Source organism: Muntiacus reevesi, chromosome 8 (genome assembly GCF_963930625.1).
Source record: "Muntiacus reevesi chromosome 8, mMunRee1.1, whole genome shotgun sequence".
In the NCBI taxonomy this organism is placed as follows: Eukaryota; Metazoa; Chordata; class Mammalia; order Artiodactyla; family Cervidae; genus Muntiacus; species Muntiacus reevesi.
This window is the reverse complement of record NC_089256.1, coordinates 60,459,824-60,474,657: the sequence shown is the minus strand read 5'-3', so window position 1 is coordinate 60,474,657 and position 14,834 is coordinate 60,459,824.

Genomic DNA, 14,834 nt, shown 5'->3' with positions numbered 1-14,834 from the left:
GAAGGCTGGCTGCTGTCCCCTTCTCTCTCTCTGCCACCCAATGCCTCCTTCACAGGTAGTGTTCATGGGGGAGGGGGAGCCCAGCTGACCTGGAAAACCTGACTGAGGAGACCTGTGCTGAGACACCACCTACTAGTCTCTCTACCTCCCACAGGCCTATGGGTTCAAGGCCACCCCTTGGGCAGTGGTGGCAGGGCAGGGGTGAGAGGAAGAGGGGATCCATCTCAGGTGGGATCTGAGACTGGTCTTAGAAACCCATGTCTGAACTGGGTCCTCGGGGAATGCCTTCTGACCTGCCCTGCCCTCCCTGCTGGCCTCCCCAGCCTGAGGCCCAAGGCTAACCTGGGTACCCTCCTCTGGGACTCACTGTCACCTATCACTCTCAAACCTTGTCATCTCAGTCTGTCACCTACGTGCCTCTATATATACCATGCGTGTGTACTAAGTCAGTTGTGTCTGACTCTTTCTGACCCTATGAACTATAGCCCATTAGGCTCCTCCATCCATGGGATTCTCCGGGCAAGAATACTGGAATGGGTTGCCGTGCCCTCCTCCAGAGGATTTTCCTGACCCAGGGATCGAACCCATGTCTCTTACATCTCCTGCATTGACAGGTGGGTTCTTTACCACTAGCGCCTCCTGGTATATACCGTAGGTGCTCAATAATGCTTGTTGAACAGGGCATCTCTAGACAAGGCCTGATATTGGGGGCCTCTTCAGAGCTGATGGCTTCAGTGGGAGGCCTGGTTGCCTGGCGGCAGCTGCACTTACCCTTGGGGGACCATTTGGGGAGGAGGCCCAGGAGGCAGAGACTGTGTGCACTGCCCTCAGTCCAGCCGCCCGCCTGCCCTCCCGTCTGTTCCCTGTCACAGCCGGAGCCCGTCTCCTTTTCACCGAGCAGGTCTGGGGCTACCGCATTCCCTCCGTGTCAGGCACTGAGGGGATGTGTGTGGCCAGGTTGGGGGGAGGGGACTTTAAACAAACAGCCCTGGCCCCAGACAGTGCCGAGGCTCACCACCCCCACCCCCCCACAACCCCCCAGATAGAGGCGGCTCGCTGGACCGTGTGACAAGGAGCCAGGAGCCAGCCGAATTCATTTAGCAAGAAAGGGTCTAGTGCTCTGCCTCTCGCACCCCCAGATAGCGCCTGGGTGCCCCTCCTGCTCTCCTGCCACCTTGGGCCTTTCACCCCCTAATCCTCCAAGTGGGGAGCGGTCACGTGGGCCCCCAGCTCTCGACAGGAAGCTGTCGGCACTGCTGGCTCACAGGGCCGGCTCCCTCACCACCGGGAAGGCAAGTCGCTTTCCCCCAGCCCTGCTCGCTGAAACCCAACCCCTCTTTCCAGCTGCAGCACGAAAGAGCCCCAGGCCCGGCCTTCCCCGGGGACCCTGCAGCCTGCAGATCTCACGGTCAGGGAATTTTCCCTGTGCAGTGTTCCAAGCCAGCAGAGCCTCCAGAACAAAGGGCAGGGAGAGGAGCGACCATCCCCGACCCTGCGCTGAGCCCCCACCAATCCGGGGAAGGGGAGACCCAGAGGACAGAGCGCCTGGGAAGATCCTTTAGGGGAAGGCCAGTGCCTTGGGAAGCAGTCCCAGGAGGATCCAGGCCGAGATGAACGTGGAACAGTCAGTCCCCAATTCTTCCAACCCTTTCCTACCAGAGAGGACACTCACCTAGGCTTGCCCCCTGACATCCCAACAGCCATGCATGCTGAGTGTCAGAGTCAGGCCAGCTCAGAAAGGCCTCCCATGCTCTGCTGAGAAGGGAACTGTGGCTTGTTAGTGGGGAGGCTGAGGTTCCAGAACTTACTACCCCTTTACCTGGGGAAAAGCCTATAAGAAAAAACAAAGTGGTTTTTGTTGCTCCTAAGAACTGACTTTCCTTCTAAGGAGCAAGTGTGGACGATATTTTGGCCACCTGATACGAAGAGTTGACTCATTGAGAAAGACCCTGATGCTGGGAAAGATTGAAGGTAGGAGGAGAAGAGGGCAACAGAGGATGAGATGGTTGGATGACATCACTGACTGTCAAATTCATGGACATGAATTTGAGCAAACTTTGGGAGATAGTGGAGGACAGAGGAACTGGCATGCTGCAGTCCATGGGGTCACAAAGAGTCAGACATAACTTAGGGACTGAACAACAAAGAAAAGACTGTTCCTGAAACCTAGCTAGTAAACTGTTGTCAAGCAGCAGTTCTGGTAATAGTAGAATAGTACAGAAAGATCCCATAAAGCCAGGAATGGTCCGAACCCCCAGCTTCACCACTTATGAACCACAGGCTGGTTCAGCTGGAAGGATCCCCTGAGATACGTTATAAACAATTCTGAGCCTCCTTTTTCTCACCTATAATATGCAACTATTATTTGCCATGCCCATCTCCATTCATTTAGTGACTATTAAGTACCTGGACACCTACTGTGTGTCAGGCTTTAAGTTAGTTGTTGGAAACTAAAACATAACAGCATCTCCACCTGAAAGTTCACATCCAAAGGTGTGTCTGAAGGTACTTGGAAAACCGAAATGTTGAAATAAATAGATAAGGACCAGCTGTAATGATCTCATTAACTTCCTGCAAATGGGGCTGCTAAAGTGATTTTTAAAGTTCTTAAAAACAGTTTTAAGTAAGCCAGACCTGTCTCTGTAATCTGGCCTGCACTATTTATTTGCTTAGCAAACCGTTTCTTCATAGATAGTGTAAAAGGAAAGACTTCAGACCCGCCTGAGGCAGAATGTATCCCAAATTTAGAGTTAGTGGGGTTGGTCTGAATTAATTAGGTCTTTCTGTAGCTTAATGTATAAACCTGGGCTCAGGAAATTTGGCCTTTAAAGCAGGTGCCCTTTCAAATGAGGTGGGTTTCATGTGACTATTTTAACTTCAGCTCCATTACCCTTTATGGGCTGCAGGGGTGGTGGGGGGAGCCGGAGGGGAGGGTTCTGGCGTGAGTCTGCTTCCGTGAGTAAGGAGCCAAAGGAACCGTAAAACAGCTTTCTCCCAGCTCGGTAAATTCACACTTTCAGCCCCTGGGCGGGGGATCTCCTCCAGCTGAGGTGAAGGGAGGTGCCATGGCTCCCAGTCCTACTTATGGGGCTGGTTGCCTGCTGGGGTTTCCTTCTTCATCCTCTCACTGGCCCCTCATCATCTTTGGATTTCCAACCCCTCCCCAGCTTTACTGAGGTGTATTTGACAAATAACTTTATATAAAGTGTGCAATGTGATGATTTGATAAACATATACATTATGAAATGATTACCACAGCTAATTAACTATCACCTCACATAGTTACCTTTTTTTTTTTTTTTTGATGATAGTATGTAAGATTTCTTAGCAAATTTCAAGAATACAATACAGTACTATTCACTATAGTCACTAGGCTATACATTAGGTCCTCAGACCTTTTTCGTCTGATGAAAGTCTGTGTCCTTTGACCAGCATCTCCCCTTTTCCTCTTATCTTCTAGCCCTCAGCAACTCCCATTCTACTCTCTATGAGTTTGATTTTTTTTTTAGATTCCACCTGTTTTACCATAAAATATTTCTCTTTCTCTGACTTTTCTCTTTGCGTAAATGCACTCCAGTTTCATTCATGTTCTTGCAGATGGTTGGATTTCCTTCTTTTTTAAGGCCATTGCATAAATATAACAATCTTCTTTATCCATTTATTCATCAACAGACACTAAGTTGTTCCCCTATCTTGGCTATTGTGAATAATGCTGCTATGAACCTGGGAGTGCAGCTATTTCTTTGACATAGTGATTTCATTTCCTTTGAATTCTCACCCAGGGTGAGAATGTTGGATTGAATGATCTAGTTTTAGTTTTTGGAGGCACCTACATACTGTTTTCCATAAGGGCTGCACCAACATGCATTCCCACCAACAGTGTACAAGGGTTCTCTTTTCTCTACATCCTTGCCAATGTTGTTATCTCTTATATTTTTGATAACAGACATCCTAACAAGTGGGCTTCCCAGGTTGCATTAGTGGTAAGGAACCTGCCTGCCAATGCAGGAGACATAAGACACTTGGGTTCGATCCCTGGGTAGGGAAGATCCCCTGGAGGTGGGCACAGCCACCTACTCCCGTATTCTTGCCTGGAGAATCGCAAGGACATAGGAGCCTGACAGGCTATAGTCCATAGTGTCACAAAGAGTCAGGCACCACTGAAGCAACTTAGAACATACCATGCACACATCCTAACAGGTATGGGGTATTAGTTCACTATGGCTGTGATTTGCTTTTCCCTGATAATTAATGATGTTGAGTACCCTTGCAAATATCTGTTGGCCATTTGTGAGTTTTCAGAAAAATGTCTATTCAGGTCCTCTGTCCATTTTTAATAGAGTTATTATTGTTTGCTATTGAGTTGTAAGAGTTCCTATGTCTTGGATATTAACTCATTTTTTTTTGATACATGGTTTTCAAATATTCTCTCAGATTCCCTATGTTGCCTTTTCATTTTGTCATTCTTTATTTTTTTTTTTTTTAATAATTTTATTTCTTTTTGGCTGTGCTGGGTCTCTGTTGCTGCTTGGGCTTTTCTTTAGCTTTGGGGAGTGGGGTCTGCTCTCTAGCTGTGTGCAGGCTTCTCATTGCAGTAGCTTCTCTTTTTGTAGAGCATGGACTCTGGGGCAGGTGGGCTTCAGTAGTTGGCAGTTCCCAGGATCTAGAGCACAGATTCAGTAGCTGTGGTGTATGGGTTTAGTTGCTTCACAGCACATGGGATCTTCCCGGATTGGGGATTGAACCCATGTCTCCTGAATTGGCAGGTGGCTTTTTACCGCTAAGCCACTGGGGAAGCCCTGTTCATTGTTTCTTCTGCTATGTAGAAACTTTATACTTTGTTGTAGCCCCACCTGTTTATTTTCGCATTTATTGCTTGTCCTTTTGGAGTCAAATCCAAAAGACAATTGCTGAGAAACAGTATCAAGAAGCCTTTCCTATACATTTTCTTCTAGGAGTTTTAAGGACTCAGGTCTTAAGTTTAAGTTTTTAGTCCATTTTGAGTTGACTTCTGGGTATGGGATAAGATAGGGGTCCAGCTTCATTCTTTTGCATGTGACTGTCCACTTGGACTTCTTGTTCAGGCTTGTGGAGACCTACAGACTCCAGCCATCCGAGTGGAGTCTGAGCTCCAGGTCACTCTCTCATTTAAGAACCTCTGGGCTAATTCTGAAATTTCTCAGCCCCGACTGTAAATCTTTCCCACCTCCTCTTATTACCTGCTTGGTTGGATTCCAGGTCAACTGTCCCTTTAGCCAGTCCAACACCACAATTACTAGCCATATGTGACCCGTCTGAACTGAGCCCTTGTGGCCAGTCCGAATTGAGATGTGCTCTGAGTGCAAAATATACACCAGATCTTGCTGACTCAGTGTGAAGAGTAATATGAAATACTTCATGAATAATTTTTATATTGGTAACACATTGCAATAGTAAGTGTATGGCTATATTGGGTCAAATCAAATATATTTTAAAAATTAATTTCACCTGTTTCTTTTTAGCTTTTTAACGTGGCTACTAGAAAATCTGAAATTGTACCTCTGGTCCCCATTCATGGCTCACATTCTGTTTCTCCTGGATGATGCAGCTCTAGAGCATGGGTTGGGGGTGGGTGAATTTCAATGACCTTCCTAAATCTCTGCTTCCTTTTGTTTTAAATAGGCTTAAAAGTACATGCTTCAGGTGATCATCACAAGAACTCAGATGAGTTAACAGTTGTGAGAATGCCTAGTGTGTGCAAGGTAACGTAATACGTGTTGTTTCCTTTCCAGATCACATTTTCAAAACACCTTCTAGATCACTTGGTCTCCATTTGGAATACACCCAGATTCACCTGGGCAGTGTTTTATAAAAGGTTCCTAGGCCTGGGGTCCCTTTCTGGTTTAATTGCTTAGTGGGGCCTGGGCATTACCATGCTTTCAAAGCTGCCCAGGTGGTTCTTCTGCCTAGCCAGGGTTGAGAAGCCCCTGGCTTTAGAAGAACTATTTGCTCCTTCCCTGCTCAATCCTCTGACCTGCTTGCTTTACGTGGTGTCCTCTTAGTACTTTACATGTGTTTTGTGCTACTTTAATTATAACCAATGTTTCTGAAAACCTACCAAATGCCTGGCACTTTACATATGTTCTCTCTAATCCTTCCCACAGCTCTGCAAGTAAATTAGATTAACCCCATTCTGCAGGTGAGGAAGCAGGGGCTTAGAAAGGTTAAAGTAACTTACTTGTTCAATAAGTGGAGGGGAGGCAAGGGGAAGTACTCAACCCAGCTAAGTCTGACTCTGGAGTGCAAGCCATTGACCATGAGACTACACTGCCTTTGTATTCGATTCTTCAGTAACTAGCTATAAGCTTCCAGGGGCAGGGATGGTTTCTTCTTGTTTGAGCAGGAACTCAAACAATGCATTCACTTGTGCTGTGTGCTGTGCTCAGTCGTGTCCAACTCCTTGAGACCCTATGGACTGTAGCTCATCAGGCTCCTCTATCCATGGGATTTTTCAGGCAAGAATAGTGGAGTGGGTTGCCATTTCCTTCTCCAGGGCATCTTTCTGGCCCAGGGCTCGAACTCACATATTGTGTGTCTCCTGCATTGTAGGCAGATTCTCTACCCACTGAGCCACTGTGGAAGCCCAATGCATTCAGTAGGCCCTTTGATAAATACCTAATAAACTTCAGAGGACCAGTTGGAGAGCATCTCTGGGCAGGCTGATGGGCTGGAGGCCCACCTAGGGACTGTGCTGCCGTCCAGCCGTGGGCCAGCGTTCTCAAGGCTGCCCTCCCCAGGCAGGCCCCTAGCAAGTGCAGGAAGGCTATGGAAAGGACAGCAGGCACCTTGCAGAGGCTCCTCGCTTTCCAATCTAACATTCTTCTATAATCAGTTTCTCCTGGCAACTCTCTGGCCCAGAAGCAGTGTTGAGAACCCAGGCTCTGCAGGATCAGGATGGCAAGGGGCCTGATTTGTGTGGCTATGAAGTGGTGGCAGGTGCCCCAACCTCAGCCCAGCTGTGCCTCCCCCCTTCACAGACCCCCTCCCCAACCTGCTGCAACCAATGACTTCTTGGATTTTCTGGGGCCAGCTCTGAGTCCATATCATCTTATTCTTTGCAAAACAGGTGGTTTATCAAAGGTTGACTAAATGTGATTCAAGTTGTCTACTTTGGTTAAGACTTCAAATATGAACATTCTTAAATCAGGGGGTGGAAGCTTTACTCTGACCCACACAGTGGACTCCCCTATAGTTAGTTGTCCCAAAGGAGGGAAAACTGCACAGTGACATGGGAGGGTGATTTTATGTCATGACAAGTGATGGGGGAAATCACTTCTGAAAATGGCATAAGCACAGTTTAAAATAATTTTTTAATAAAAAAGGGGTGGGGGACCTGGGAAGGAATGACACAACAATATTGCTATTGGTTGTGTTATGGTAGTAAAATCACAGATAATTCTTTTTCTTCTATTTGCCAAATCTCCTGTAATATGTCTATATGACTTTTACAATAAGTAGAAAGAATTCCTATGGGGTGATCCATCTCAACAAAAACCATAGGATTTAATCAGTACTCCCCTGTTCTCTGCCTCAGTCCAGGCCGCCTCACCGTCACCCCTTCCTGAGATGGCAAGAAAAGAGGGGAAAGCTGGCCAGCCCCTGCCCTGGGGTGAGGACTCAGGCATCTTTCCCCACAGCCAGTTTGGGGGTGGAAGACTAGAGGGCTGCCTATCCTCACTCCCACCTGTTTCAAGAGTAGGGTTCTTGTCTTCATAATCAGGCCCCTGTTGCTCTGCAGTGAGCAGGAAGTGAAGTGAGAAGACCTCCTTCTGGGGCTCCCCAGTGCCTCCCCTGGGTTTGAAGCCAAATGCTGGAGCAGGTCACTTTTGACACTTGTCCCAGCTGGGCACAAGGGCAGGGCAGCCCTGTGTCTTAGTCTGGGGTGTGCAGGCTTGGCAGGTGTCCAGAAGTGCAGTTACTAAGAGTAAACCATTTCCCCTCTCCTGATAGGCTTTCTCCTCCCCCTGGAGAGGCAGGGGACCCCACCCTGAGGCTAGCCCAACTCAGCCCAGCCTGCCGCTGTGCGCTCACCAGACAAGCAGGCAGTGGGTAGAGTGGTTCTGGGCTATGGACTTAAACGGGTCCTGGTTCAGATCTTGTCCAGCTTTGTCACTAAGTAGGTGAGCAACCTTGGGAAAATGACATCTGGTCTGAGCCTCTTGTGAAAAAGGGGCTAATAACCCCTGTGTGGCAGGGCTGTGATTACGGTCAATCGAGAGAAAATGGATGGAAAACACTGAACACAGGCTCAACAAACAACAGCAGTTAATGTTGGAGCCAAGAGCTTCGGTCTCCCTGGCCCCTTTTGAGCCTGGCTCTCGGGGCTGGGGCAGGGGGTGGGCAGGGGGTAGTTCCTGGATTTGACCCTAAGGATCAGCCCCTTTTAGTCGGCTCCTCTGGCCCTGCCTCTTCTGGCTTTGGGAAAGTCATGTGACTCCAGACTGCCCTTAGCCAGCCCTGCTCCTCCCTCTCTTTATGTCTGCTCGGCTCTGGAGGAGTGAGGTAATCCCTGGGAAAGAACCTCGCTCCTCATTGAGGGTATAATCACTGTCCTCTTGCTAAAGGCTGGATGTTGGCAGGGAGAGAGAAGGCTGGCCTCAGCCTGGCCTTCCTGCCCTGGCTGTGCCCCCTGCCATGTTTGGTCAGGAGACAGAGACTCTAGTCTCGAAGGCTCCGCTGGTGTTCCCCTGAAAACATCGACAGGCTCGAGGAGGGGCAGATTTCTGAGGGACAATGGCTATTTTTATAGTGCTCGCAGCACTGTAATAATAATATTAATCACTGTAATTATTATGTGTGGCACTGTAGCATTTGCAAAGCCCTTTCTCATACCTCATTTGTTCCTCGCAACAAACAACCTCGTGGGATGATATTGTTATTATCTCCATTTCAAAAATGAGGCCATTGAGGCCCAAAGAGTAAATGATGATCATAGGTGAGTGAGAAGTGATGTCTCCTGATTGCAAATTCTAGAGAAATATGGCAAACAGGAGCTCAACAGCAAGACCCCTGGGGACTTCTCCCTTCGTTCTGAGTGCCTGCACACACTTTGAGGAGGTCTTTTCTGTTATCTGTTCAGTAAAGTAAGTGAGAATCTGATTAAAGTGGAGGTGGGGAAACAGAGGGGAGGGGCGGTGATTTTCCCCAGGTTCTGAATACAAAATTAACGAGCTGAGCAAGTAGATGCCTCTGTCCCATGGAGAGTGAGTTGGCTCTATGCTGCGGGCCTGTTAGGCGGCCCCCACAGGACACAACCCAGTCCTTCCCACCGTGTAGCCCCAGCCTTGGAGAAGAGAACAAGGCTCACCTTTCTGGTGCATCCCTGGCCTTCAGGGGAAAAGAAATCTCTGGAAAGGTTTTCCAGGGAGCAAGAACCCTGTGCCCCACCACCCCCACCCCTGCAGCCACCACCACCACACACACATACAGTGCTCAGAGGGACAGGAGTCTTTCCACTTGTCCTGGGCCTGGGTCAAGTGTCCACATGTCACCGACCTGCTAGAACAGGGAGGCATGGGGGCAGGCTTGTCAAGACCAGCAGAGAGTTGCTGGCAGCCAGCCCAGTGTCCATCTCCACCCCCCACCCCAAACCGAATGACCCAAACTTGTTTCGTGAGACTTTGGGGGGTAAAAAAAAAAAAAGAACTTTAGACTTCTAAATTGCTGCAGTGAGGGTGCTATGGGGGAGGCAGGAGGAAGGGAAGTCCCGACCAAGTGTCCTGAAGCTGATCGTCAGTTTAGTTTGACCACTGGCCGGCCCTGCGCCTTTCCGGCAGCCGTGCGATGGTACTATTTTCAGCATGAGTGGCAGAGCACACATGTCCTCCACACAGTGAGTTGATTACCCCACTGGGAGGTCTTGTGGCCCCACCAGGGATGGTTAAGTAGGGCCTCCAAAGAGTTCCTGAAAACTTTATGGCTCTTCTTGCTCCACTCAGTGCCTCTCCCAGGAACTGCTCAGATACTAAAATACAGCATTAAAATAACAGTGACCATTTATTGATCACCTACCATAGGCTGGGTTCTGTGCAAGGCGTTTCATTTACGTTATCTTATGTGTTCCCACTTTGTCCTGCTTCTTCTATACCCTGCTCTGGAAAGAAATCTACTATGTATAGAATGGGTATATGGCTTCCTATTCATTAAACTTGTGGCTGATAGATTCATCTCTTTAAAAAAACCTCCCCCCTCCAAAAAAAAAAACCCCACATTGTTTTCATAGGAAAAACAGACTTCATTTATGTTGCTTTGCTTTGCAAGAAAGCTTCCAGGAACCTCAGTGGGCACTACTTTTGCAGACATGTCACCTAAAATTCACAAGTATCTTTCTAATCCCAACTGTTCTTCCCATCAGGGAGGCTGGATTTTAGAGTCCATTTCTCTGGCTTTTCCCTCCCTTGCTCAGCAATTGAGGCCTTTCCTAGCAGAGTTGGAGCTGCAGAGGTTCTGGGTCCAGCCATGGACTGGTGTGCCATCAGGAGCCTTGACAAGCCTCCCTTCCCAGCCACAGGGGCCCTGGGCTGCTGCAAGAGCTGCCAGGAGGGTGGAGGGGTGGTGGGGAGGGCTGTCAGTGTAGGGTGGGAACAGGGGAACATTCCTCCAGCTGGTGGCAGGAGCTGACTAGCCAGAGGCCTTATTCACGGCCCAATGCAGTGTGGCTCTTGTGTTTATGAGCTTTGTGAGATTTAGAGCATTCTGTATTAGCCACAGGTTTTTTGGGGTCACATCAAAGGTTAGAAAGCCATGGAAAGAGTTCTTTCCCCATGAATCACACTTCCCCAAACTGTAATTCTGAGAGGAGCCGGCTTGCTTTATGGAGCTGGCAGGAGAAAGGGGATCACAGGGGCTCCTGGAGAGTTTTCCTGAAGAAAAATTCTCTGCAGGGCTAGACAAAGAAAATCTCAGACAGGAGCCAGAGGAGGAGAAAGACCCACTGGGACCAGATTGATGGACTAGGGTTAGGGGGTTGGGATGATGGGGCAACAGGGCTTCAGATGCCGCTGGCCAGGAAGAATTGCATTGCTCAACTCCAGGGAGAACCCTGCCTTGTGCAGTACATGACCTGCACAGCCATACATAGCAACACTTTCTTTGCTCCCTCCTGGATAAATTGGTTCTATCTCTAATGGGCTCCCACAGAATCCTCTAGGTAGTCAAAGAATATGATTACCACGTGCTTATCTGCACTCCATTCCCAAACACTTCCCAGTTGCACTTTTGAAAACAAGGACCCTATCTTCTTAGCCTTTGTTTTTCAGCCTGACGCAGAGTTCAAGCTCAGCAAATGTTTGTGGAATGAATAAACATTGTTGAAAGAATTCTTTTAGCATTTGGGGACTGGTATGTGTGCTGTGTGAGGGCTAATTCAAATATTAGGAACCAAGAAGAGCTTTGACTTCTTTGAAGAGAAAGTATTGGGTTGGTCAAAAAGTTCATTTGGGTTTTTCATCAGATGGTATGGAAAAACCCAAATGAACTCTTTGGTCAACCTAATACTATTGAAATACATCCACTCCTTTAAGACCCAGAAGGGCCACTGCCTGCTTTTAGGATGTCCCTAGGATGAATTTTTGTTCATTTAGTTTCTCCTTAGTTTCTCAAACACTTATAAGTCCCTGTCTCAGGGCACCATGATGGGGTGCCCCTGAGAAACCCACAGTCCTGATGGGGTGATGGACACACTGGCTGGTCATTATAATGGAGTGGTCAAAACTGCTGAAACAGAAGGGAAATGTGAGACATAGGCAGGGGCTGGTGAGCAAACTTGGAGGGAGACCGTCTTTGTTCAGCTCTTATCTAGGCTTGGCTCTTCAGCACAGAGTGTTAAGTGTCTACTCCAGGGCCACATGGCTAGTGAGTAGATCTCAAACCTGGTTCTTCAACTCCATACCCTGTGACTGACCACCAGCTTTCTCTCTGTACTTGAGCCCAGGTCTCAATAACCTGTCCACTCAAAATCCCCTATAGCCTCACAGAGCCTCTGATATAAGAGGAGGCCTCAGCCACAGCTTTGGAGCTGATTCCTGAGCCGTCCTGCTGACCTGTCTGGGCCTCCTTTTATCTGTGGTTATCCTGTTAACAATCCAGCTTGTTCCCAGCTCCACACCTATCTCGCTCAACAGTTTGCTGCTCTGCTGACCTACTTGGCAGCTCTCGTGCTCCCTGCTTTGTTCCCCAGGCTCTGCCTGGCAGTTGCCCTCATGGTGGATTATGGCGCCTTTGCACCCTCGGGCACCTGGCCTCCAGGTTGTCATGAGGCACTGGGGGCTTCTGTTTCTCCAGGTCTGGGCACATCACACGTCAACACACCTCCTGCACAAGACGAGCCCGAACAGAGTCCCTGCTCCTGCCGCCCAATATCCTCAGCCAGGCTCCTCTACTAAGACTGTGCCTCTTCCCTAGGCTTACCACCTGGGCATCGCCCATCTCTGCCCTGTGGACTGCAATAGGAGAGACGCCATGGGCTCCAGAGTCAGACAGACCTGGTTCAACTTAAGCACCTGTCAGTTTTCAGAGGTTCCTTAACTTCCCTGAGCCTTCTTTTTCCCTCTGTAAAATGGGAATATGTAGTACCTGCCTAACAAAAATATACATACAATCTACCTGGAGCATGATGAGGAAGTGGGAGCTGACAGCATCTACTGCTTGTAAAACTTTTTTCAAAAGCTTTTCATGTATGTAGGCTTTGGCTCCTTTGAGCACAGAGAGGTTAAATGTCTACTCCAAGGTCATGTGGCTAGTAAATAGGTCTTAAACCCAATTCTTCAGCTCCACGTGTTGAGACACAGCCCCATCTCGCTTCTGTGCTCAAGCCTCAGCTTTGATAGGCTGTCTAGTCTATGGATCTTGTTTGACCCTGAGATGTACAGAGAAAGCCTGAGTTAGCCCATTTTAAAGAGAGGGGACTTGGGCTCAACATTTAATAAGTGAGTTGCCCTCGATCGCACTGCTCATCAGGAGGGAGCTAGGTGAGAACCACTTGATCCTGCATTCTGTGGCCTCAGAATAAATCCTTCCCATCTATCTCCGCTACTGTCAGAGCATCCAGCCCTATTCTGAGAAAGCCTTCTCTCCCCACCATCAGGGTGTCTGAGTCCGGGCATCATTCTGATTCTTTCCATGGTCCTAAGCAAACCCTTCAGGTGGAGAACATTGAGAAGGACCCTCCAGATGAATTTGGGGGCTAAAGAACACAGTGCCCAGAGCCCTGGGAAGGAGGATGCTGCTGACTGAGAATCCCCTCCTCAAGCCCACATCAGCCCAATCTCTGCTTTCCCTGCACCTCAGCCCCTGGCCTGATCAGCCTTGTGGCCGGTTGACGGCGCCGCCCAGTCCCCAGCCCCCAGCCCTGGGCTGCCAAGGTTGGCAGCCTCGCGGCCACGCTGCACAACTCCGCGCCTTTCCTCCTCAGTTTATTCCTTCCAGATACGCAGTTGCTGCTTTTTCTTTGGATCACTTTTCTGTGTTATGGTATTTCAGTTGTTTTTCCACTCCTCTCCCCCACCCCGCTACCTTCCCCCCATGGCAGGATTCCTGAGAAGACTCACTTTTGGAGAAAGCTGCACGCACATCTGCTCTCTGGCTGCAGGGAGGGCCCTGTCAGGGGCTCGGGTCTCAGGAAGCCAGGCCACACTGGGCAGTGGAGGCCAGGGGGCAGGACCCGGGGGGCCTGGCAGCGGAGGCCCGTGGTGGGCACGCTTCCTACAGCAGGCAGGGCTGAGCCTCAGGGCCCGGGGGCGCTGCCAAAGACCTGGGGCTGCAGCTCACCAGCTCCCTGCCTCTGCTGGCTGTGGCTGCTGGCTCGCTCGGCTCAGATCTGCGTATGCCAAACTTGAGGTGAGAGAGAAACCAGGAGCCTTAAAAAAATGCCCTGGCCCTCCATCTTTTTCATTGGAACCTTTTTGTCAGTGGTTCTGAGGGGTTGGGGGTACTGTGTGTGGTCGATGTGGGTGCAGTTGTATATGCTAGAGTGTATGTGCTGGTTGCCTGCAGGCTTGGAAGTCACAGAGCCTGGGTTTGATTCCTGACTTCCCATCAAAGACAGTGTGAACCTGGGCAAGTCATCATGAAGTGGGTATGATACCATGCCTCCTTTACAACCTTGTTATAAGGGCGAACTGAGTTAATACATGAGAATACTTCCTGGCACATCGTAAGTGCTCAATAAATATTTTAGCTATCATTACTACATATGCATGAGGGTATGTATGGAATTTAATAAATCTGGGGTGGTCCCTCTTGGACTTTGGAGTGTGAGAGTCACCTGGGAAGCTTGTTAACAGTGCTGGCTTCTGGGCCTCACTTGCAGAGATTCTGATCCAGCAGGCCTTGGATGGGCTCAGGAATTTACTTTCTAATCCAGAGACCCCAGTGGTGTTGATACACTGGCCCAGGATCTGCTCTGGAGTGTCTGAGGTGTCTGAGTGAACAGACACCTTGGGACCCTGGGCTCTGGCACCTCCATCAGAACTGCTTTGCAAATGTCTCTGGAGACCAGACAAAAGAAGGGTGGAGTGGATGGAGGCCCAGAGGTGGGTAGGAGCCATGCCGGGCAGAGCCTTGAGGCTCCAGGAAGGAATTAAGGTTGTTGGAGTTTTAGGCACAGAATTGACACAATTCTACCGAATGATTGGGTTGGACCAGCCTGGTTTACAAGCCCAGGGCACAGCAGATGGCAAAAAACAAAAAACAAAAATAGGGTGTAAAATTGCAGTTAGCTAGAGGCCAAGGTGGCAGGAGAGTCTGTGCCTGGACAGAAGCAGCAGCCGTATCTGGAGGAAGAGAGAATCACCCAG